The 22,083-nt window shown below is 45.3% G+C and overlaps 1 long non-coding RNA gene across 1 annotated transcript; it reads right to left on the reverse strand.

Annotated features, from left to right (window-relative positions):
- Positions 1-18,233: 18,233 nt before the first annotated feature.
- LOC143509749 (uncharacterized) lies at positions 18,234-19,628 on the reverse strand. The gene is made up of 4 exons (XR_013129762.1): positions 19,516-19,628; positions 19,002-19,045; positions 18,732-18,891; positions 18,234-18,390 (listed from the first exon to the last, which is right to left on the reverse strand). It is a non-coding gene; the product is annotated as an uncharacterized LOC143509749 (long non-coding RNA).
- Between the last annotated feature and the right edge of the window lie 2,455 nt (positions 19,629-22,083).

Raw genomic sequence — 22,083 nt, forward strand, 5'->3', positions numbered from 1 at the left:
ATGAGGAGAGACAAGCGATCCATCCTGGGCCGACCACCTCCTGCCTAACCGGATGCCTACACCATGATGGGCATTATTACATCTTTTTCCTTTTCTTTCTCTTCTTTCTGTCTAAATTATTGTTGTTGTTATGGTGACCGGTGTCGGCCAGAGGAGGATGGGTTCCCCCCCTGAGTCTTGGTTCCTCTTAAGGTTTCTTCCTCATGCAAAAAACTAGGGAGGTTTTCCTTGCCATTGTTGCCTTTGGCTTGCTCACTGGGGGCTAGGACTCGGCACTTGTAAAGCTGCTTTGTGACAACAACCTGCGTGAAGCTGGCCCCCCCTCATACCCAAAATGCTGAAATAACACTGCAGTTCGTTTGTGCTGGGTTTGTGCCCGTTTGTGCTGCAAATATTTTCGTTTGTGCTATTAAGGCTTTTGAGTAATTTAAAAATGCATTTTCTGACCGGTGACGTCACGCAGCCCCCCCTCCACGTCCAAATTTCTCCAAAGTAGTCTCATTCGTTTGTGCTACGTTTGTGCTCGTTTGTGCTGTTAAAATGAACGCTTCAATCACTTGCTTTGTAAAGTTACAGTCGTTTTATTTTTCACACGCGTGACATCACCAGCCCCCCCTCCACGTCCAAATCACTCCAAACTGGTCTCGTTCGTTTGTGCTACGTTTGTGCTCGTTTGTGCTGTTGAAATTAATGTTTGTGCTTTTATGGTTTTTTAAATATAACCGATTCTTTTTCATACGCGTGACGTCACCAGCCCCCCCTCCACATCCAAATCACTCCAAACTGGTCTCGTTCGTTTGTGCTACGTTTGTGCTCGTTTGTGCTGTGAAAATTAACGTTTGTGCTTTTATGGTTTTTAAATTAGGCTATAACTGGATCTTTTTCATACGCGTGACGTCACCAGCCCCCCCTCCACGTCCAAATCACTCCAAACTGGTCTTGTTCGTTTGTGCTACGTTTGTGCTGTTGAAATTAACGTTTGTGCTTAACGTCACGAGCGCACCTCTCACATGTTTAACTATAGCTATAAAACAGAATGGCCTGGATGATGTTGGACTACAGAAGGGACAGGAGGTGAGGGGTAACACAGAAGGCAGAGTTTCTGGATGACATCAAAGCTTCTGTTGAGAGATTTAAGAGGTAATATTTATGACATTTATAAGTAATATTGATCTTCCAATAATGAAATTGAATGACAGGAATCTTTGTGTGAATCATTGTTTCTGTGGGGATGCAAAAACACAAACACACAACCCTCATGCAGGAATCTGCACTTCTGCAAAGTGCTAATCATTTTCTGAATACATGAATCAGAGGTAGGAAATAATGCATCTTATTTGATGGGCACTCAAAAACATTAATAAGTGAAAACACAAGTCATACAACATTTTTTTTCTTAAATCCATTTTTACTATAGAAAGTCTTGTTATTTGATGGAACATGTACTTTTCTTTAGGTCAGAGGGTTGCAAGTTTGGATTCCACATTGTATCTAAATAACTCAGTGGCTTTGAATAAAAAAAAAAAAACGTCAGCTAAGTGTAGTGTAATGTAATTTAACTAAAATCTGCTGCTTGTTTCCCCAACCTACTCTTTCGTGTAAAAAACACGTGATGTAATTGTGTGCTTGTCAGGCACAGTGGAAACCCCCTTGGAGAGGTCGTCAAAGCATCGCCACCCTGAGAACGGCCTCCGGCAGTAGGCGACGTAATGCCCGAGGGCTGCCCAGTAAGGCCCCGGGCGGAATGCTACAACACCCCTTAGAATGAAGGGCTCATTGCAGGTGAGGTTGATGGGGAAGACTTGCAGCACATAATCCTTCTCTGCAGCAACTTCAATGGACAGTGCTGCCCCAGCAGTGTGGCTGTGGGTGACCACACCATTGCAGGCCTCGTCAGTAATTGATTGTGCTGCTTTTGCAGGTCGCTGGCAAATTGAATACTGCAACTGCACTCCATCCTCAAGAGCTGCTTGAAGACCCTTGATGCCCTCTCTTTCTATGTGCCGTATGTTTAAGGGTGCAAGGAGACATGCTCTGAAGCTGGCCATTGCTCTTGAGCATTCTGGGTTCCCACACTGTGCCTTGGTAATGAAACTTGGGGAATGATCCATTGCTTTTGTTATGATCTGGGCAATGTTGCATGCTGCGTTGATCTTCAGTGTTCCAGATCTTAATGTGTTGTGCTCAAAGATGTTGTGCAAAATTCTTGCCCTCTGCCGGTAGGCTTCAGAATGTACTCCATCTGTCACAATGGTTGTGACCAGCTGAAATATCTGGGTGTTTCTCTTGTCAGTGGTGGTTAGGTGCTTGTTGAAGTTTTCACTGTCGCAGAAAGTGAACATTAGCAGAAAGAGTCAAATGCGCACGTGTTGTCCAGGCTTACTGTTGCTTTTCCAATCTTAATGGACTTGCACATATTTCCATAAGTCCCATTTGAATTTTGGTTTGCTTTGGAGCTGTGTGTAGCCACTCTGGCTGTGGGATAAGATAGGAGGTTGGCCTCTTTTTTGGGGGTACTGCCAGGCCCCTCCAGTTTTCCAGTGTTGGCTGATTGGGTGTGTCCACTGCCAGGCCTTTGTCGCAACCAACATCATCCCTGTCTGGCTTGTTGTGTTTGGCTGAGGAAAGCCGCATCTCCCCTTCAATGTAATTTAGGTGTCTGCCCACAAAACGATGAACGTGTGTAGGCAGGTTTTCGTTCCTGAAGAGGCCACGTTTTACATTTCTGAATTCGGCCTCCACATACACCGGTCCACAGAGGCAGGTAGGAGCCAATTCTGAGTTGTGGTATGTCATATTGTCATGGTCTCCATGGTGTGATGCACGACTTAAACTTTGTTCACAGATCATTTCTGGCTTTGGCATCTAGTGAAGTTAAGAATTTAGTTCAATTCATTTCAGTTCAATTGCTATTGTTCTCTTTCCTGTTAGAAATTAAACCTTATTGTTCTGAATTTTTTGTGTGTGGTCCATCTCTCAGATGTCTGTTTTTTACTATGTTAACACGATCAATCTTCTCATGTGCAGCCTTATCTACTTAGTCTTTGTGACGCTGGGCGACGACAGACGGACGAGACACAGAATCCGTTCCTTTTTCCGTAACGTCACAATTTATTGTGGACTGTTGCGCAATAGCGCACATTTAAACAACAACATACACAGCCACGTGCAGACTTAGACAACGACGAGCACAGGACACTGCGCGAGCGCACATTAAATAGACAAACCACATTAGCCCCACGTGATCACGAGACGATTCACAGGTGAGACTTATTAATCACACGACTTAACCCGAACCACGAATATCCACTGACGCAGACAAAGCACGTAGACAACGTTGACACACGCCCAAAAGGGAGGGGCCGGGGTCCTCAACGTGACAGACGCCCCCTCCAAGGGCACTACCCGTCCCGGGGTGCCAACAGGGCCGAGTGCCCCGAACCCACGACGATGGGCGGATCCGACGCGCTCAGTCCTGCGTCTGGGAGGTGACCGCCCTTGGTGAAGCGTCCGCCACGGACCGCCTAGAACACCCTCCCTGGGAAGACGGGGGAAAAGACGGGAGACACATTAAACGGAACAGAAACAAACACACAGACTGGCATACTCACACACAGAGGCACAAACGGGAACAGGGGGTTTGGCAGACATACGGGAAGACTGACGAACACTGGCACAGACAAACACATAACAGGCGCCATGCTTCGCGCCAGGAGGAGTGCGAGGAGCGGAGAGGGATCGAGAGCAGCGGGTGCTGCAGTGGGCAGCTCCCCGCCTGCCTTTGTTGCAGACCCTCCGTCAGGTGCCGCGTGGCTGGCGGACGCGCCTGGTGCCGCGCGTCGGGCGGACGCGCCAGGTGCCGCGCGTCGGGCGGACGCGCCAGGTGCCGCGCGTCGGGCGGACGCGCCAGGTGCCGCGCGTCGGGCGGACGCGCCAGGTGCCGCGTGGCTGGCGGACGCGCCTGGTGCCGCGCGTCGGGCTGACGCGCCTGGTGCATCGCCTGGGAGTCCCCCGTCGGTCTCCATGGGTTCCTCGCCCTCTAGGATCCCCTCCATGGACTCCACCGGACTCTCACCCCGGGAATAGTCCATAGGGCTTGCCCTGGAGGGTGTGGAAGACGCATTCTCACCAGGTGTCCGTCGCCCCTTTACGGTTCCCACGGAGGAAGGAAGGCTCTCCTCTTCGTCCTCCGTGTAGGGATCGCAGTCCGTTTGCTCGGACACTCCCGAGCACACGGACGGGGCATAGTCCTCCTGCTCCTCTTCACCGTAGTCTACGGTGGACGCGTCATACACGGACGGGGCATAGTCCTCCTGCTCCTCTTCACCGTAGTATACGGTGGGCGCGTCATACACGGACGGGGGATAGTCCGCCTGCTCCTCTTCACCGTAGTATACGGTGGACGTGTCATACTCTGACGAGGGATAGTCTGCCTGCTCCTCTTCGCCGTAGTACACGGTGGATGCGTCGTCTTCAGACGGTGGGCAAGCTCCCTCGTCGCCCCCTCCATAATCCACCGTGGGGGCGTGACAGACCGAGGGAGCCGGGTCCTCCGCCTCCTCCTCACCGTGGTCCACGGCTGTGGAGGGGCCCATGGCCGGAGGAAGGTAATCCTCCTCCTCGGACTCCCCCTCATCGAACTCGTTCTCTGGGGTGGATGCCGTGGTATCGATCGCGCAGACACCCACCCTTAGAGGCGAGAGGTCTCGGGAAGGAGTGGAGTGGCGCTCCCTCCAAATCCTGACCGCGCCCTGGCGGAAGAGCTCCGCCAGCTCGGGGTCCCTTTCCTCGACCTTCCGGGCTGAGGCCAGCAGAAGGGCGCATACCGGGTCCTCCTCCATTTGCGACAGCGTCGGCGGGTCTCTGCGGCGCGGGGGAGAGGAGGACGGATGGTGGTGCCGCTTACTGGGCTTCTTGCCCTTCTTGGGCTTGCCCTTGTAGCCCGGCATTTTAGTGTCTCAAAGAGGCTCGTCGTTCTGTGACGCTGGGCGACGACAGACGGACGAGACACAGAATCCGTTCCTTTTTCCGTAACGTCACAATTTATTGTGGACTGTTGCGCAATAGCGCACATTTAAACAACAACATACACAGCCACGTGCAGACTTAGACAACGACGAGCACAGGACACTGCGCGAGCGCACATTAAATAGACAAACCACATTAGCCCCACGTGATCACGAGACGATTCACAGGTGAGACTTATTAATCACACGACTTAACCCGAACCACGAATATCCACTGACGCAGACAAAGCACGTAGACAACGTTGACACACGCCCAAAAGGGAGGGGCCGGGGTCCTCAACGTGACAGTCTTTACATACGGCTGAGTATTGGTTTGCTACTGCCACCAACTGGACAAACTAAATTGTTGCCCCACTGTTAGTTCCAAAACTGATACATTCAAAGGTTTTTCCATAATAGTTGGCTAGGAAGACTAGTTCACTTATAGCTTGCTAGTTTTATTACATGCTAAATTTGTAGGCTATTTCTGATCAATTACTTAATCATAGCTGTAGATATTTAAATACAACCATAATTTCATGCTCTGTGTATTTGATAAAATCATAGCTGTGCCTGCATTTAGCTGTGCCTGCATTTAAGGGAATGGCAGTACAGTACAACTTACTGCAATATGTATGGTTTAATCACATTACAACATACAACATTGTATGAATTACTTCAATATTGAGTGTCCATGTCAAATAAGATGCATTATTTCCTACCTCTGACTCATGTACTCATGTATTCGTCAAGGAAATGATTAGCCATTGCCAACTGTTTTAGTGAAGTTAATAAATAATGAAGGCGTTTAGATTCAGTTCAATGTTTTTGTGTCAGTAATACAGTATTTGTCTTAAGGCAGCTATCAAGCAAGACATTATACAAAGAGTGTTTGCATGTGCAAAAGAACAGTTCTTTATTGAATGTGAGTAAAGAGCAGTATCCTTAAATGGTTTGCATTGTGTATCCATGCATTGAATGTACTGTACATATAAATCAACATTTTAGACTTTTTGTCAATCAACAATACACCACATAAATTGAATGAGATGGTGTTTCTTGGTGGTTCAGACAAAAAAAAACCAAGGTCAGTAAGCAACAAAAGAAAATAAATGAGCATTATAGCAATATAATAAAGGTACTAGTAAAATGGTTAAATGCAAATGTTTAAAAGTGAATGCACTGAGCTAAACAGATAGATGGCCAGGAGGAGTGGTCCCTGAATGTGGATGCCCTGCTTCGCATGTTGCAGAAACTTTCAAGAGGTCAACATAAAACATTTAATTAAAGCTAATTAAAGCATGGTCATTGGAGCTGCTCTGTCAATTCAGCAATGAAGCAAGATGACAGTTCCTGATCTTCTCCACTGCCCAAAACACCTCTGAAGATTTCTGGACAAAGGCCTTCTAGACAAAGATGTGGTTGATCTGCATAAGGGAACATTAAGATCCTCATACATCTCTCAACAGAAGCTTTGATGTCATCCAGAAATTCTGCCTTCTCTGTTACCCCTCACCTCCTGTCCGTTCTATTGTCCAACATCATCCAGCCCATTCTGTTGTATAGCTATAGTTAAACACGTGAGAGGTGCGCTCGTGACATTAAGCACAAACGTTAATTTCAACAGCACAAACGAGCACAAACGAACGAGACCAGTTTGGAGTGATTTGGACGTGGAGGGGGGGGCTGGTGACGTCACGCGTATGAAAAAGAATCGGTTATATTAAAAAAACCATAAAAGCACGAACGTTAATTTCAACAGCACAAACGAGCACAAACGTAGCACAAACGAACGAGACCAGTTTGGAGTGATTTGGACGTGGAGGGGGGGCTGGTGACGTCACGCGTATGAAAAAGATCCAGTTATAGCCTAATTTAAAAACCATAAAAGCACAAACGTTAATTTTCACAGCACAAACGAGCACAAACGTAGCACAAACGAACGAGACCAGTTTGGAGTGATTTAGACATGGAGGGGGGGCTGGTGACGTCATGCGTATGAAAAAGAATCGGTTATATTTAAAAAACGATAAAAGCACAAACATTAATTTCAACAGCACAAATGAGCACAAACGTAGCACAAACGAACGAGACCAGTTTGGAGTGATTTGGACGTGGAGGGGGGGCTGGTGATGTCACGCGTGTGAAAAATTAAACAACTGTAACTTTACAAAGCAAGTGATTGAAGCGTTCATTTTAACAGCACAAACGAGCACAAACGTAGCACAAACGAATGAGACTACTTTGGAGAAATTTGGACGTGGAGGGGGGGCTGCGTGACGTCACCGGTCAGAAAATGCATTTTTAAATTACTCAAAAGCCTTAATAGCACAAACGAAAATATTTGCAGCACAAACGGGCACAAACCCAGCACAAACGAACTGCAGTGTTATTTCAGCATTTTGGGTATAAGGGGGGGCCAGCTTCACGCAGGTCAACAACTGTTGTAAAAAGCACTATATAAATAAAATTTGATTGATTGAAGTAACTTGAACTCAAATTACATTCTAAATTAAGTAATTTTGTACTTTTACTCAAGTAAATTTTGAGATGGATAATTTTACTTTTACTCTGAGTAGAAATTAGGCAAAGTAAAGATACTTTTACTCAATTACAATTTTTCAGTACTCTACACCTCTGTTCATGATTCATCCATGCATTAAATAACCGAAAGTAACTAAGTAACTTTTACTCAAATTACATTTTACATGAAGTAATTTTGTACTTTTACTCGAGTAAATTTTGAGATGGATAATTTTACTTTTACTCTGAGTAGATTTTAGGCAAAGTAAAGATACTTTTACTCAATTACAATTTTTCAGTACTCTTTCCACCTCTGGTAAAAAGCATCAGAATGTGCTAGCTAACGTTAACGTATTCCAAACAAGCTAACGTTAGCAACGTTTATGGAGGGAGCGACACTCCTCTCCTTCCCGGGACCTTTCGCCTCTGAGGGCAGGTGCCTTCGAGATCTGCGCTACCGAGAAAACCCCGGAGGGCGAGTTCTCGGAGGAGGGCTCGGAAGGTGAGGAAGAAGAGGAGGAAGAAGAGACAGAGCACTATCCCCCCTCCGTATGCTCCGCCCCTACCGTGGATTATGGTGAGGGTGAGGAGGAGGAGGAAAGCAAAGAGGAAGACCAGGCTCCCTCGGTTTGTTCTGCCCCCACCGTGTACTACGGTGAGGATGAAGAGGGAGAAGAGGACGCTTATCCCCCCTCCGTATGCTCCACTCCCACCGAGTATTACGGTGAGGGTAAGGAAGAAGACCATCCCCCTTCCGTGTGCTCGGAGTACACCGAGTACACGGATGGCGAGCAGTGCACGGAGAAGGAGGAGGGGAGTTCGCTCCTTTTGGAGTACTCTGCGGGGACCGTGAAGGGGAGGAGGACTCCTGGACAAGACGTGTCCTCCGCACGCTCCGAAGCCAGCACTATGGACTACTCCCAGGGTGAGAGCCCAGCAGAGCCCATGAACTGGAACCTCGGCAGCGAAGAGGAGGAGATGGAGACCGAGGAGACTCCCACTGTCAGGTCCAGTGAGGAAGCGCGGGGAGGAAGGGGATTTCCCCGAGGTAAAGAGAGAGCATGGGCGGAGCCATCCTGTGGTGTGCCCCTTGGGGGCTACTGAAGAGACCAGTCGCGCTGCACCTGGCGCGTCCACCAGCGGGGAAAGGACCGCCCTCCGCAGCGCCTGCAGCTCCCGCAGCTCCCATGTTCTCCCCACTGGCAGCTCTTCTTCTGCCGCGAAGCCTGGCGCCATTTACATGTTTGTCTGTTCCTGTGTTCGTGAATATTCCCGTATGTTTGCCTAACCCCCTTTTCCCTCTCGTACCTCTGTGTGTGAATGTGCCTGTTTGTGTGTTTGTCAATGTCCCGTTGTGTTTGTCTAACGTGTTTTCCCCGGTCTTCCCCGGGAGGGTGTTCTAGGCTGTTCGTGGCGGACCCATCACCGAGGGCGATCACCTCCCAGACGCAGGACTGAGCGCGTCGGATCCGCCCATCGTTGTGGGTTCGGGGCACTTGGTCCTGTTGACACCCCAGGACGGGTAGTGCCCTTCGTGGGGGATTCTGTCACGTTACGGTCCCCGACCCCTCCTTCTTCTGTGCATGTGTTTACGTCGTCTGCGTCTACTCGTCTGCGACTACTCGTCTGCGTCAGTGGATCTCCGTGGGTGCGGTTACGTCTTGTGATAATCCGTCTCACCTGTGGCTCGTCTCGTCATTACGTGGGGTTTATGCGGTTCGTCTACTTAATGTGCATTCATGCAGTGTCCTGTGCTCGTCGTTGTTTGAGTCAGTATCTGTTTTCCTGTTCTACGTGCGCTGTCTGCGCTCTTTGTGTTAAAATAAAAGTAACGTTGGCCGTACAAGGTCGGACTCGTGCCTCGTCCTTCCCGTCGTGCTGAACGTGACAGTGTAACGTTATTTTCTCTTCTAACAAGGCACCATATAATTTACACAGGAAAGCATTTGAATGGCTAGCTGTTAGCAAACGTTAGCAAAAAACGGATCCACAGAGATCCAACAGATCCACAGAGGATGCGATTGCTGCAGCTCTCCACACTGCACTGAATCACCTGGAACAGCAGCACAGCTATGTCTGAATGCTCTTTGTGGACTACAGCTCGGCGTTCAATACCATAATTCCAGACATACTTGTCACCAAATTGAACAATCTCGGCCTTCCCCCTCTCACATGTGCCTGGTTAAAGGATTTCTTGACCAACCGACCCCAGACTGTAAAAATGGGCCCCCACCTCTCCTCTACTCGTACGTTGAGCACTGGCTCCCCGCAGGGCTGTGTGCTGAGCCCCCTGCTGTACTGTCTCTACACCCACGATTGCAGACCGGCCCACAACAACAACCTCATCCTCAAGTTTGCTGATGACACTACAGTGGTCGGACTAATTTCTAAAGGAAATGAGACAGTTTACAGACAGGAGATCCTGAAATTGGCAGATTGGTGCTCAGGAAATAATTTAACTCTGAACACAAAGAAACTTCAGGAAGACTTCAGGAGACTTCAGGAAACACAGCATGGACCTAACTCCTTTATACATCAACGGCAAGCATGTGGAAAGGGTCCACACTTTCCGGTTCCTTGGTGTCCTTATCTCTGCCAACCTAGACTGGAAAGAGAACACCACAGCGGTCATCAAAAAGGCTCAGCAGAGGCTACACTTTCAGAGAGTCCTCAGAAAACACAACTTGGACTCCAACCTACTGCTGATGTTCTACCTCCATCGAGAGCCTGCTGACATACTGCATCACAGCATGGTATGGCAGCTGCACCATGGCAGAGAGAGAGAGACTTCAGAGAGGAGTTAAAACAGCACAGAAAATAATTGGCTGCCCTCTTCCATCCCTGATGGACATTTATATTTCAAGCTGCCTCAAAAAAGCTAAAAACATAATGGAGGACAGCACCCACCCTGGCTTTGAACTGTTTGACTTGTTGCCTTCAGGGAAGCGCTACAGGTGTATCAGAACAAGGACAAACTGATTCAAGAACATTTTCTTTCCCAAAGCACCACACCACACTGAACTCACACGTGCATTGATCCCATAACTGAATCTCCAATCCCATAGACTCTCACCATATAATAAGTGCAATAATAATAAGTGCAATGTGGAATAATATGTGCAATATTACTATTTAACATGCAAATCTTAGTGTTTAAACTGTTTATCCTATAACTGTACATAGAACTGGTTTATTCTATAACTACACAGAACTGGAATCTCTGCACCTTTATTGTATTTATTTTTTTATTATTCTATAGTGTAAAAATATATTTTTTCTTTTTTCTTATACTTTTTATATTCTGTATGTTTGCACTGAAAATGGAAAGCTTTCAATCTCATTGTACATGTGTATAATGACAATAAAGGCATTCTATTCTATAAAATAAAGTAAATGTAAGTAAACTGCATTTTAATTTTATTTGCATTTTTTCAAATTAGTTTTTCTACATTTTTAATATGCCTTAGGCTGAAAAGGGAGAATGAGATTTGTGTCTGTGGGCAAAGCAGTGAACATTAAAAGTCTGTATTTTAACATTTAACATGGTCTTTGTTTGATTTTGATATTATTTTTTAGATGCTGTACATAGGAATCCCATCACAGCCAAAGCAATGGATGTTGAACGGTGTATGAAGCGGTGGCTTCAACTTGCAGGGGACCTTGAAGGAGGAAGATGAGCTCGAATGAGGTACACAGATTTCAGTTGTGTATTACTTCCAGTGTATCTTGTAATGTTGGCTGAATTTAGGGCTTATTTTGGCCATATTCTGGGTGACCTTTGGCTAGATAATGGCAGATGTTAGTTGGGCCAGAATTGGCCCATCATTCCAAACCGCAACCGGGCCAAAAGAACGTGGCGTATGTGGGTCATATCTGGCCCGACAAAAATTTGCTATCTGGGTATCGCGCTCTGAGGACAGAGAGAATGAGGAAGAGCTTTTTCCCGCAGGCCATCCGTGCTCTGAACTCCAGACATTAATACACACTTGCACTAATGAACAATTTAATTTAATGCACACACTTGCATATTTTTTATATGCAAATTTTAAATTGCACATTATATTTTACATTTTAAACTGTATATTTTGCACTATATTATATTTTTCAAATTTTAAATTCTATTCTATTCTATTTTGTTAACAAATGCTACTTTAGGGCAGTGTCCCTAAGACCAACGATGTTATGTAAGCGGTGGCGGAGAATATGGTGGTCAACAGTGCGGATTGCAGCAGATAAGTCAAGGAGGATGAGTAGTGAAGGTGAGCCATTGTCAGCTGCCATTAAAAGATCATTGCTGACCCTAACCAGAGCTGTTTCTGTGCTGTGAGAGGAGTGGAAGCCAGATTGAAACTTTTCAAAAATATTATGTTTGATGTGGTCTTGAAGATGTAACAATACAGTCGGAGAGACGCGTGCAGATCAAAGGGTCTTTAATCGGAACACAGAAATGTAGAGAAGGGCTGAAGACAGAGAACTCCGGGAGCAGGCAGGAGTAAATGGCAGGTGTAATCAGGTAACCAAATTCGTGGGAGCAGGCTAGGGACGAAAAATCAGGACAGAAGCAGAGGTCTGAACCAGAATTGTAGCTGTGGAAACGCTTGGTAAGCACACATAATAATGAGGCAATACTTCGCAACAAACAGAAAGGGAAATGGGCTTAAATAACAGACATGCAGGTGAAATCAATAATCCGGTGATGATGATCTTATTATGGCTTTTCTGGCTGGGGAGAGTGAGGGATTCTGGGTATTAGAGTCCGGTTGGTTGTGTGATGTGACAGTACCACCCCCCGAGGCGTCCGGGACGGCAGTAGAACGAGAGCGGCCTGGACGCCGACCACTTCCTACAGCACCACTAATGGATCTTCTGCGGGGGTGGCCCCAGGGACGAGGGGCTGGCTTGTGTGGATAGCGGGCATGAAAGTCCGCCAGGAGACCCGGGGCCAGTACGTCCTTCCGAGGGACCCACCTCCTCTCCTCTGGGCCGTATCCCTCCCAATCAATGAGGTATTCCAGGTTACCACCTCGTCTCCTGGAATCCAGAATGAGGTTAATAGCATAGATGGGATCATCTTCGCTCATTATGGGAAGGGAAGGAACATCTGGAGATAGGTTCACTCCCAAGGGCCCTGGAACGACTGGCTTCAATAGAGACACATGGAATGAACGTGACATACAACAGTGCCTAGGCAACTTGAGACGGTAGGTAACCTCGTTAATACATATGTCGATTACAAAAGGGCCCGTATGTTTGGGTCCTAACTTACGACAGGAGTCTGTTGAGCGGAAGTTGCGTGTAGATACCCATACCCGATCACCAGGATTGTATACAGGTGTCTCTCCTCTGCGCCGGTCGGCCTGCCGCTTCTGTCGTTGCAATACCTGGTCTATCCGCTTGTGTGTCTCCTCCCACACCCTTTCACTGCGTCCCATCCAGTCATCCACTGCAGGTATGTTGGACATAACAGGGGACCAGGGGGCCATGGGTGGTTGGAACCCTAGAACACACTCAAACGGGGTAATACCGGTAGCAGAACTGGTAAGAGAGTTTTGTGCCATCTCCGCCCACGGCAAAAATCTGGAATCAGTAGGGTTGTTCATACAAAAAAATCTCAAAAATTTGCCCAGCTCCTGGTTCATCCGCTCGCATTGGCCATTGGATTGTGGATGGTAACCTGAAGTCAAGCTGACAGCCACCCTTATGCGTTTAAAAAATGCAGACCATACTCTGGAGATAAATTGGGGGCCCCTGTCGGAAAGAATATCCTCTGGAATCCCAAAGACACGGAATACATTGTTAAACAGTGCTTCAGCAGTCTGGAAAGCAGTGGGTAGAGTAGCGAACGGAATAAAACGTACAGCACGTGAAAAGCGATCCACAACAGTTAGGACTGCCGTATTGCCTAAGGAACAAGGCAGGTCAGCCACAAAATCCACAGCAATGTGTGACCAAGGTCTCTCTGGAACTGGGAGAGGCATGAGTTTGCCTGCAGGTAAGGTTTTAGGGACTTTACTCTGACTGCAGGTAGAACAAGATGCAACAAACCGGCGCACATCTGTGACCAATGACTCCCACCAATAACGGCTGGACAACAGTTGTCGTGTTCGTGTCTCCCCGGGGTGACCCGTCGTAGGAGATGAGTGAGCCCATGTGATAAGCTGCTCCCTACAGGAGATGGGGATGAATGTCCTGTCTGCGGGACACTCAGGTGGAACCTCCACCTCCTGGAGTAGTCGCTCAATTTTTTCATCTATCTCCCACCTGATGGATGACAAGTGCACGTGCGGAGGAAGAATCAATTCTTCAATGATCACCTCCTCCTCATCAATCTCCTGGGATAGGCGGGACAGAGCGTCAGCTTTAGCATTACGTCGGCCTGGAAGATAACTGATTTTGAATTGAAAACGTGAGAAAAACAATGACCACCTTGACTGTCGTGCATTGAGATGTTTGGCTGTCTTTAAACATTCTAGGTTCTTGTGATCGGATAGTACTAAAAATGAATGATTGGCCCCCTCCAGCCAATGTCTCCACTCCTCCAATGCCAACTTAATGGCCAGTAATTCCCTCTCTCCAATGCTGTAATTTCGCTCCGCCGGAGATAACTTATGAGAAAAAAAAGCTACGGGGCGGAGCCTGGAGTGGACATCCCGCTGTGACAGAACGGCTCCCACGCCAACACTGGAGGCGTCCACCTCAACAACAAAAGGCAGTGAAGGGTCCGGATGCCTGAGTACAGGGGCTGTGGTGAATGTCTTCTTGAGTTTGTCAAATGCCTGTCTAGCCTCCAGGGTCCAACAAAGCGTGGTGGCAGAGCCCTTAAGCAGAGCAGTGAGAGGAGCAGCAACAGTACCATAATTCCTAATAAAACGTCTATAGAAATTGGCAAACCCTAAGAAACTCTGCAACTTCTTAACTGAAGTAGGGAGTGGCCACTGAAGCACAGCCTCAACCTTACTGTCATCCATTGTAATGCCCCCTTGGCTAACTATATACCCCAAAAATGAGACTGAAGTAAGGTGGAATTCACACTTCTCTCCCTTCACGTACAAGTGATTCTCCAGGAGTCTCTTAAGCACTGCCCTAACCTGTTGCACATGAGAAACCATGTCACTGGAATAAATCAAAATGTAATGCGTGAGTGAAAATGATATTTTTAGATTTAGCAGAAGGGCGCAATTATTTTATTATATTCTCCACATTTATAATACTGTATTGAGGTTTTAATTTTTTTTATTGAACACTTACTAATTCCAGGTCTAATCCGAGTGGTGTAAAAAGCATATGGCATCAGATAAAAATGAAGTTTAAAAATGTAGTACAAAATGGTATGGCTGTACATAATTGGTGCATGATTTAATGTGAAAAGCAGTGATTGCAGATGGAGTCTCTGACAACTCTACCATCTCTGTTGTCACCCACATGCATAAGGTTTCTTGTCTGTGGGCATGTCTGAGTTGGTAGGCTGTCGCTCTCCCTGGATGGTTACAATGTTGTGTAATACCACATATGATGATGATGATGATACTTTATTAATCCCCAATGGGGAAATTCAATTGTCCAACAGCACACATAAATACAATACGAACACACAAAATATACAGAACATACCATACCCAATTAAAGTGCTTAGTGAGTGCTTGATTAATAAGTACACCTATCGTATGTTGTTGTTTAGCAACCTAACTCCCGCAGGAATGAATGATCGCCGGAACCTCTCAGTCTTGCAGCATAGAGAGAGGAGTCTATCACTGCGACAGCTCTTCTGAGCTACCAGAGTCCCATGCAGAGGGTGACTGCTGTTATTGAGGATGCCATGCATTAAACACCTCATCCTCTTTTCCACTAACTCACCCACATAGTCCACTTTCCCCCCCATCACTGACACACACTTCCTTATAAGCTTATCCAGCCTGTTCCAGTCTTTTACCGACATGCTGCTTCCCCATCAGACCACACCAAAGAAGACAGCACTGGATACGACAGAATGATAAAATGTGTGTAGAAACTCATCACAGACATTAAATGATCTAAGCTTCCTAAGGAAGTAAAGCCTGCTCTGTCCCTTTTTGTATGCTGCCCTCGAATGCACTGACCAGTCCAGTTTGTTGTCCAGATGGACTCAGAGATACTTATAAGACTGAACATTCTCAATCTTCTGTCCATCAATGATAACAGGCTGATGGGACTGCTTCAGTTTCCAGAAGTCCACGATCATCTCCTTGGTCTTCAGTGCATTAAGGAGAAGGTCTTTTCTCCTACTCCATGCTGCGAAGGCAGCCACCAGATCTCTATACTCTCCTTCATCTCAGGAGCCCCAATGTTGGTCACCACTAGAGCTGAAACGATTCTTCGAGTAACTCGAGTAATTCGATTACAAAAAATACGTTTCGTTTCGGCTTCGTTTAATTTATGTCACCATCTATTTTAAATGTTTAAAATCCCGCTTTGTACTACTGTGCAGCTCCGGTATCATTGTTTTACACGGACTGTTATAACCGATGCACAGGTTTAAGGCAGCGTGATTTGTTTTGATGGAAATGGCGCAAAATGAAGATAGCGGTGTCTGTAAAAGGGCAAAAATGTCAAAAGTGTGGTATCATTTTTCGCTGCGCAAGGTGGACAATGTAGTGCAGTGTATTTACTGTAAAACGGATCTGGCCTACCCAGGGCATAATTTGAGCCGGATCCTGGCGGAACAAATAGTTATTGAACAAATAATTCTATAAAAGACATTTTTTTAACACAAGGTCCACATTCAGGCTTCCTAAATCACATAAGAGCTCTCCTTTTTAGCGATGCCTTTCTGCGTCTCCATAAAGCTAAAAGCGTTATACTTTCGCGAGTGACCGTAGCACGCAACTCCCGCGAACGGCGGAAGCGTTCATACTTGACGCGTCACATTCAGTGCAGTGTTCTCTGAAACGATATGTGGTATATAGAAACACCCCTCAAAAACAGGGGGATGAACATTTAATGTTGCTTTGTGTTTCAGGTTTGAAAAGTGCTGGAATTTAGGCTTAAAATGCACTTAAATACACGTAAATCATTTAAAAGTAATTTATATAAACGGAATGGCTTATTTTGACATTTGTGCGCCTAAGCGTTGCGTTTTGTGTGCGATCCGGTGACATTGTTGGCCTCAGTGACCCCTTGTCTCATGCCGCTGTTTGCGTTCCGGCATCATTTGATTTACAAATTAAGCACTGGGCCTACCATAACAGTACTTCCTCAATGCTTCAGCACCTAAACTGAAAGCATCCGCAACTGCGCTTCTCCAAGCGGAATAACAGCCAATTGCTTGCTCATTTTAAGAGAACTTTCACGTTGCATTACACACTATCAATATTATTGTGTTAAAAACAAAAAAAGTGTGATTTTATCCGATTACTCGATTAATTGATGAAAAAATCGACAGAATACTCGATTTCAAAAATATTCGATAGTTGCAGTCACCACTATCTCAGAACAGTGATCACCCATCTTGACATACTGTGGATGCTCCGTGAGGTAGTAGTAAATCCATGTTACCAGCGTAGAATCCAAACCTATCTTCTCCAGCTGTTCCTTCAAAATATGAGGCCTGATTGTGTTAAAGGCACTGGTCGAATAAAAAAACATGAGTCTTACATATCCCCCTGACCCGATCCCTTCACTCCTACCGGCCTCCCTACCCAGCAAACATGGCAACAGTGGCCCTCTTTGGGACCACAGCGGGCTTAAAATGTGGCCCTATTTGGGCTGCCCACATTGGACCCCTTCCGGTTGAACGTGGGGGCGTAACAGGGCCCACTGTTATGGACCCAAATGGGCTACCCGCAATCAGCCCAGTCATCCGAGTTTGCCCAATTCAAGCCCTTTCTTAGCCGACTAATTAGCCCACAGTTGCCTACACTGGCCCCACATATCCCAGCAAACATGGCAACAGTGGCCCTCTTTGGGACCACAGCGGGCTTAAAATGTGGCCCTATTTGGGCTGCCCACATTGGACCCCCTCCGGTTTGAACGTGGGGGCGTAACAGGGCCCACTGTTATGGACCCAAATGGGCTACCCACAATCAGCCCAGTTATCTGAGTTTGCCCAATTCAAGCCCTTTCTTAGCCGACTACTTAGCCCACAGTTGCCTACACTGGTCCCATATAACTTGCCATTGTTCAGCCTATAGCGGTCAATTTGCCACTTTCCCACTCTGAGCCACTTATGGACCCAATCAGGGCCACTACTCAGCTCACAGCTGCCTACACTGGCCCCACATATCTTACTCACATTAAAGCTTTTGCACTGTTCTACCCATAGCCACCACCACGTTCCCATAGTTTGCCATTGGTGTATTCTCTTCTTTAAACTACAAATAGATTATCCAGAAAATAACATTTTTTGCCTCTTTTGGAGCCTAAATGCTTACCTCATGTAAAAACCACCAAGAGTTTGGAAAAGGGTCAAGTCATTATTTATTTTACATTGAAAAAACATCCAGTTTAAGTTTAAACTTAAACTAGCATTTATATTTGAACTGCAGATTGTCTTTTGCATTCAATAAAGATTCTTTAATATCACATGCTTGCTGAATATTCTGAGCACAGCAAACTAATGAGTAATATAAAACAGTAAATGAAATACCTTTCAAGTGCAAGAAATAAATGACACTGAATTCACTAAAAGAATATTTCAAACAAAATGACTGGAAAACCATAATCAATAACATGAACATCATAAATCAGACTTGGTTCTGTGTGTGTCTTCTGAACATTCTTTGTTTTCTACCTCCATCACGGTCTCTAGCGTTCCTCAGCCACACCTTGATCGCAGCCTCAACTGCAGCGTTGGTCACCTGTTCTGCTGCAATTCTGTGGACTGCCTCTATGTAGTTGTACAGCACAAATGTACAAAAACATTCTGAATGTTTCAGATTAATTAAACAGGTTGAGACTAAAACACTCATAGATTTCTATAAAATGTAATATACATTTTAAACATCTATTAAGTGTTGCCTTCATCCACTATCACTTTACCATAAAAGTTAAATTTTAAAAAATGCTAAATTTCCTTCGGGATCAATAAAGTATGTATCTATCTATCTATCTATCTAAAAGTGAAAAAGTATTGACTGAGCAATTTCCAGTGAAAACTTAAGAGACAAACTGTACAGTTGAATTGCAAGCAAAATAAATAATAAACCCAAGCATCAAAATTATTCTCACCTATGACCACTTTACAGAGGATACGATCTTGAAAAGATCTCTTCTTCCCAGAGCCTTTCCAAGAGAGCTGCAGAGCAAGACTATTGACTAACAAAGATGACATCACCCTCCTGGTCGTTGTTTGGACGTCACATCCTCCAACTGTTCCTGAATATACAATCTGTGAAAGAAAAACAAAAAGAACAACTGTGAAGAGACATAAGGCAGTAGTAGATTGGTGTGGTAGTATGTAATAAATTCATAAATATTTCATATGTAATTCTAACTTACATGAAATGAAGTTGAGGTGATGGAATAAGTAGTAATGTAGACACCTAGAAAAAAATATATATTTTAGACATATATAATTTATAGATATAAATTTACCTACATATATCTGTACATATCCACTGTGTATACACAGAGTTGTATATAAAAGCCAGCAACTATAGTCTAGACTCTGTAGGTGCTTGAAATCTCGAATGCGGCCTATATTTCATGTTAAGATATATCTCACAAACAGCATGCTAATGTGTAAATGTTTAGCTAGCGGGTTTTGTCAACTAGCTAAATTTACGGGCGCACTGCAAACATTATATATACAGTGTGTGAGTGTGTGTGTGTGTGTGTGTGTGTGTGTGTGCGAGCACGTAATAGGTTTGATAAGACACCCTAAGAGCAATGGTGTTCATTAGTCAACGTATTATATGGTAGGGATTAAAAATGTTAACTGCTTCGCAGTTTTGTGCATAATTTTTCGAAATTTAAGTGCACGTATGAAATGATTGTATTGGTCAAAACATACCTTACAAATGCGTTAACGATGAATAGAGAAGGAGCTGGCAATCTTCTCAAAAACGGTCTGCGCGGTTTCTTCTTGCCGCGATTTAATTATGTGCCTGATGAAAAATGTTAAGGGCCATCATACAGCGAATTGACTGAGGCAAAACGCCTGTTTTTTTATCACAAATCGTTTAGGTTTTGTGTTTTTGTTTCACTCAGTATATTTTTTAAAAGATGAAAAGCGAACAATTGTGGCTGTTGTAATTAATTGTTTAGACACCCAACACTCGCAACCAAAAATATAAAGTGGGATGCAAAATAATATTCTACATGAGTGTCCACCAACTGTTGTTTTAACTACAATTCATCAGACTACACTACACAAAAGTGGGACTGAGGACAGCTGAAAAAATACTTTGCATATCTTGAACATTTTACAGATTCTGTGCTAAAAGAATAAAAACTAGCCTACTCTTTGCTAACCTCCCATAAACTGCCAGGCACCCATTGTAAGCAGTCCCACTCCTCATATACACATGAAATGCACACAACCCAGACGCCCCCGTATAGCCTACTTCTTGTTTAGTTCTAAAGTGCTACTTTTTAAAATTGTTTATTGTTTATTCAATCCTATAAACATATATTCGGTTTCGGTTCGGTTTCAAACTTTATTCATTTCTTAAAAAGACAAATATGTACAATAAAAAGAAAACACAAATAAAATGAAATGAAAGGTGGCAGAGACAAGAGAAAATCTTATAATATATAAATTTAATACATTTAAATGCGGGGGGGGGGGGGTGTACAAAGGGAGAAGAAAAAGGGGGTGTAAAGGGAGACAGAAAAAAAAGTGCTACTTTTAAAGTTGTGGCATATGATGCCACCTAACCACATCTGTGATGTGAGACTTGAAAAGAGACACAATGCAGCATATTCAAGTAAAAGCAGCTGGGCTGCTGTCCTTAATTCTCTTTACAGTAATCAAGCATGCATTTCTTAGTGTGGGGTTGACTATGGGCAAGCCCTGGTGGACTGCCCACATTTAACCTGTAATGGCCAGAAGTGGGCTAATGGGCACGGGCCCAGCGTAGGCTAAACTATTGTGTGCCCTCATGAGGTTATCAGTGGGCAAGCCCTATGGTGCACTGCCCACATTTTACCTGTGATGGCCAGAAGTGGGCTAATTGGAACGGGCCCAGAGTGGGCTAAACTATTGTGTGCCCTCATGAGGTTATCAGTGGGCAAGCCCTATGGTGCACTGCCCACATTTTACCTGTAATGGCCAGAAGTGGGCTAATGGGCACGGGCCCAGAGTGGGCTAAACTATTTTGTGCCATCATGAGGTTATCAGTGGGCAAGCCCTATCCCTCACTGCCCAAAGGAAACCCAAAATGGGCCCAAATGGGATTGTTTGCTGGGTACTTTAGGGACCGGCATGAGGCATGATGTTTTCCATTTGACAGGCACTTGTCCAGTGTGAAGACTCAGGTTAAAGATTGATTGTAGAGGCCTAGACAGTCCTGATGCACATTCCCTGAGTAGCCGAGGCGATACACCATCAGGACCAGTAGCTTTCCCTGGTCACAGCCTACGTAGCTCAGCCCGGACCTCATCCACAGAGAAGCCATGTGGAGTCACAGCAGTAAATCTGGGAAAGTCACTGCCTGGTGTAGAAAAGCAGGAGGTCACATCAGTAGGGGTGGTACAGCTGCTGGATGAAGCAGAGCAGGTGGTCACAGCAGAAGAGTTGGAGAGATTATTGGATGCCATTAATATGTGGCATGCCCTATCAGGGGTAACTCTGAGCCCCTTCAGGCACTGGAACCTGGCCTCGATGATTCCTAGGGTCATTTCAATTCTTGCCCTGGTTTTGCTGTGGGCCTGATTGTATTGGGACTGTGGTCCAGGTGCAGGATCTGAATAGGAAGTCATGAGGTAGGGCAGGCAGTGATACCCTCTGTCTCCATGAAGGAGGCCGTCATAGTGTCCTATAATCACACTACGGTTTTCAATTATTTAACTATTACACTGCATGTAACCAAATAGCAAAAGTACCGCAGGCCTACCCTGTTCAAATTTGTTGTACAGTGTGGAATCATACACGGATCCTAGCCATCTGGCTTCAACATTTGTGATGAGGTGGGAAGCATCACATATGATCTTGATGGGGAGAACGGTCAGTTACAATAGCTACGTTATTTTTGTTACCATTAAAGATAAGTACATTATTCATTAAGGGTTATAAAGGTTAGTACCTGTACATTAATTCTATGGATGGATTTTCTGTTTATGTAATCGCCTTCATGTTTTAATGGTGCTGTAATAGGTAGCATATGTGGGTTCCATCAATCACTCTAGGAAATCCTTAACATGTAAACGGAATGAAGTTCGTTATATAATGCTTCTCCTTTGCTTAATTTCTTTATTGTCCGTGTGAATTAAAGACAAACCAACGATGCTGTGGAATTCCTCTTTGATGTCCATAATGCCCAGGAAACACAACAAAACTGGGCACTAGCCGTTTTAATGCCAGACATAGTTTTCGGACAGACCGACATACAGTAGCTTTAATTTGCTGACAGGTTCCGCA

This window comes from Brachyhypopomus gauderio, chromosome 3, assembly GCF_052324685.1.
Source record: "Brachyhypopomus gauderio isolate BG-103 chromosome 3, BGAUD_0.2, whole genome shotgun sequence".
NCBI classification, from domain to species: domain Eukaryota; kingdom Metazoa; phylum Chordata; class Actinopteri; order Gymnotiformes; family Hypopomidae; genus Brachyhypopomus; species Brachyhypopomus gauderio.